Genomic DNA, 4765 nt, shown 5'->3' with positions numbered 1-4765 from the left:
GGGGGGTTGATGAAATATCCCCTCAGTAACTTTTTGTGTGAATAGCATGGTATCTCACATATCGCAGACCATGATAATTTATATATCTGTAAACAACATAGTAACATATGTAGCTCAGGCGTGATACCTTACTTAGCCCAGAAGTAGTAACTTTTGATCCGAAATAAAAGTTATCTGAACAAATCAACATAGTATCTAGTTTTGATGCTTTCTTTGAGAATCTTTTCGATCGGACCAACGATTTGAACTACAAAACATTTTGAAGTTTCGAAATAAAGGGGAATCAAGGATGACATCAACTTTTGGGTATTCTAATTCATTTGCATGTGGGGAGAATTGGAGGATCACTTTTATGCCCCGGTAATTTCCATATAAATAAGATGGTAACTTATGAAAGGATCAATGTGGTTGACTAGAGGGGGGTGAATAGGCAACTAACAATTTTTAGCTTTTCTTTACCAAATTAAACTTTGCATCAAAGTAGGTTGTCTAGATGTGCAACTAGGTGAGCAACCTATATGATGCAATAACAACAAGCAAACAAGCAAGCAAGAGAAGTGACACTAAAGAGCTTGCACAAGTAAAGGTAAGAGATAACCAAGAGTGGATTCGGTGAAGACGAGGATGTGTTACCGAAGTTCCTTCCTTTTGAGGGGAAGTACATCTCCATTAGAGCGGTGTGGAGGCACAATACTCCCCAAGAAGCCACTAGGGCCACCGTATTCTCCTCACGCCCTCACACAATGCGAGATGTCGTGATTCCACTATTGGTGCCCTTGAAGGCGGCAACCGGACCTTTACAAACAAGGTTGGGGAAATCTCCACAACTTAATCGGAGGCTCCCAACAATACCACGAAGCTTCACCACAATGGACTATGGCTCCGTGGTGACCTCAACCGTCTAGGGTGCTCAAACACCCAAGAGTAACAAGATCCGCTAGGGATGAGTGGGGGAATCGAAAATCCCTTGGTGGAAGTGTAGATCGAGGCCTTCTCAACAACTCCCGAGCAAATAAATAAGTTTGATTGGCTAGAGAGATAGATCGGGCAAAAATGGAGCTTGGAGCATTAATGGAGCTTGAGGGGGAAGAGGTGAGTCAACGGGGAAGAAGGGGACCCCCTTTTATAGTGGGGGCAACAATCCAGCCGTTGCCCCACCAACCAGCCCCGCACAGGGCGGTAGTACCGCTAAGGGGGGGGGGTACTACCGCTGAGCCAGCGGTACTGCCGCTCCAGCTAGCCGTACTGCCGCACAGAGGAGAGCAGCAGGGATCTGGACCCAGCGCGGTACTACCGCGGTGGTAAGGGCGGTACTACCGCTCCGAAACGGTACTACCGCCTCTACTGCCGCAACTAGTGCCGCAAAACCCGACATGAGAAAAAGAGCCCTCGAGTCGAGGCGGTAGGAGCCAGACAGCCCAGCGGTAGTACAACTGCGGGGTCACCGGCGGTACTGCCGCTTGTGACCCTTCGGTGGTACTACCGCTGGGTAGTGCGGTACTACCGCTGGGACACAAACAAGAGAGAGAAGATCTCTCTGTCGAGGCTGAGGACGAGGCGGTGGTGCCAGGCAGGCCAGCGATAGTACTGCTGTGGAGTCACCGGCGGTACTACCGCTACGGAGCGGTACTGCCGGTTGTGACTCCTCAACGGTACTACCGCTGGGTTGCGCGGTACTACCGCTGGAACCCAGACAGGACACAAAAAGAGAAGAGATCTCTCCAACAAAGTGGAAGAGCTCTGAGGGTGAGAAGCTGATGTGTACGTGTTGATTCCACCCAAGCAATACCCCAGCGGACCCCCTCTTGATAGTACGGTGCCCTCTACGCAACTAGTCAATCGAAAGAGAAACGAAAGAGCTACACCGTCTTGAATGACACTCCGAAGGAAAGAAACGTCTCGTGCCAAGGATGAATCTGTGAAATACTCAAAGCACACGATTAGTCCGCAAACATGTTGTCATCAATCACCAAAACTACATCGAGAGAGATATGCCTCAACAATCTCCCCCTTTTTGGTGGATTGGTGACAACTAGGGATTTGCACAAGGAAAAGATATAGAAGTAAGAGAACTAAGAACTACAAAATATAGACGGGCTCCCCCTGAGTGTGTGCACCTAGTAAGTGGAGCCTTTGGAATGCAAGACACACACATCCGGATCAACACTCCCCTTGTATTTTATAGTCCAACAATTCTAAGCACATGATATATGAGAGAAGAGTATAAAACATGACAAGCATGCAACTCATAATATGCTTCAGTACTGAATAGACATAAGTAATAAGGTAGCGATAGGGAGCATATGTCTCACACCATATGTCTAGAACTTAGGTCTCACAGGCACCAAACCAAACCAAACAAAGACAACGAGAGAACACACAAGAAAACACAAGACGACACAAAGACACACTCGCAGCACGGCAACAACACAAATCCCTAAACTCTCTCCCCCTTTGGCATCGAGACACCAAAAGTGCAAAGAGCGACGCTACGACTCCAGGTGATGGCAAGCGGAACATCACATCTCAGCATGATCGTCTGCATCTCCGTCGTTGGTCGGAAACTGCTCGGCGTTGGAGTCGGTCCAAGGGCAATGCTGGTGAATCCATTCCTCCTCTTCAGTGACCTGTCCCTCAGAACCACTGGCAACTGTCGCTCCCAGGTGACGCATGAGCTCCTTGTGGCGCACCCTGGCATGCTTCTCCGCCACACGAGTCATGTACTGACCATGAGACTCCATGCAGAAAAGCTTCTTCATCTTGCGTTTAACCTTCTTTGCCCATGAAGGTTCTGCACTAGAGGGCCCAAAGTCCTCCTCGTGATCATCAGTGGCAGCCCCACCCTCGGTCTCCATGGCAGCAGCAGCAGCAGACAGACCCCCGGGTTTAGGCGCTGGGATGCCCCAATTGTCCTTCCTCAGACGCTTGATCTCATGAGAAACCAAGTCTCCAGTTTCCAGCATCACTCTGGGATAGACCTGTGCCCAGGCCCTCTCAATGAGCCTCATGATGAATGGACCATATATTGGGCACTTGCGCTCAGAAACGGCAGAGAGAAGTTCAGACCACATAACCTGAGAAATATCCAGGCTCTCTCCAGTGTTTGCTTCCTTCTCATGCTGACAGAAAAGAAGCATGTTCACGAGATATGAGTGGACCATATCCAGATTCCTGATGCGAGGGAAGAGAGTCTCACGGAAGACACGATGAAGAATGTACAGATATGTAGAAAGCTCATAGGTTTCCTTCTTAGTCACTGGGTGAACCTTCAGAGTGCAGTAGGGCTAAAGGGCTTGCTTGTGAGTGGATGTAGTATTGCGGTGAGGGCGGAAACCTACTGAAGTCTCAAGCCCGCGATCTTCCACATCAAGTAACTCCATGAAGGCCTTCCACTTGATGGAAAGCAACTTGCCATTGGTCATCCAAGTCAGAGTCCTGTCGGCATCCGTTCCAAGATGAACAGTAGCAAAGAATTGAGCCACCAAATCTGCATCGAAATCCTTGTTGAACTGCATGATCCTGAGAATGTTCAGCTGAGTGCACATCTGAAGGGCTTCGCCAAAGTACTCAGGGTCCTTCTCCATGGCATCAGTGTCGATGGAGCGAACATCAACATAGAGATTCTTCTTGGCCTTGATCACATCAAAATAGATGGCAAACTGAAAGCGGTTCTAGAATGGACGGTTGACCAAAGTGGGATCTTGGTCCACCTCATAGGGATTGCGGCGATGCTTTTCCCAAAACTCCTTGGCAGTCATCTCAGTCACAGTCTTTCCCTTTGGCTTGTTGGCGGATCTCTTCAACTGCTGAGGTGGTGGAGGAGCACTTGCGGATGCATCTGTTGGTGGTGGTTGAGTGCTAGAGGAACTGCCTGCTGAGTCAGAGGTGCGGTAGCGCTTTGACGTTGCACGCCCGGGGTTGACACGGCGAGCCTGATGCTCAGGATGTTCATCGCCTGGAACCAAACACAAGAACACGCAAAACAACCAGAAAGAATGAGCATAAGCCAACAAACACACCAAAAGGATCAAGGTAAGGCAGGAACATGATGGAACTTGGTAGGCAGCGATAGTACCATGACATGCCCGCGGCAGTACCGCCCAAGCGGTAGTACCGTTCCAAAGAGGGTGGTAGTACCGCTCGAGGTCAAGCGGTAGTACCGCTCCAACAAGAGCGGTAGTACCGCTCGAGGCGGGGAAACATTAGTTTCCTACTACCGTGGTCAGATCCGGCACTACCGGCCTGCCAAATTCAAAAATATTTCTACCAAACTCTAATCTAGATAGTCTAGTTGCCTTATCCAACCTACTCAAGCCTAGATTTAGCCAAAAATCTAGAGATGCAACCACCATTGCCCCTAAGAAACAAGATCTGAAAACGAGATAAAAGGAGAGAAGGAACGGGGGAAATACCGGCATCCATGGCAAGAGAACGAGGTGGGGATCGACTCCACCGAAGGAAATGGAGAGGGACACCCCGCAGACGAAGATCCGCCGGAGCCCTCCCGCGGCGAGGTGAGGCTGGAGAGAGGAAGAGGAAAGAGGGGGCAAAGCGAATGGGTGTGGGAGAGAAGAAACCTCCCCCTCCCCCGATATAACCCCTTGGTCCCGTCTCTCAGTGGTAGTACCGCTTATAAGCGGTAGTACTGTGCACCACCAGCGGTAGTACCGCCCAGCACGCCACGGCAACCAAACAACATGGCTTAGCTCGAAGGAAAAACAAAAAGGCAAGAAGAGAGAGCACACCAGCAAACGGCCAAGACACA

This window comes from Triticum dicoccoides, chromosome 6A (assembly GCF_002162155.2).
Source record: "Triticum dicoccoides isolate Atlit2015 ecotype Zavitan chromosome 6A, WEW_v2.0, whole genome shotgun sequence".
Classification (NCBI taxonomy): Eukaryota; Viridiplantae; Streptophyta; class Magnoliopsida; order Poales; family Poaceae; genus Triticum; species Triticum dicoccoides.
Note: the sequence above shows the minus strand (reverse complement) of the source record.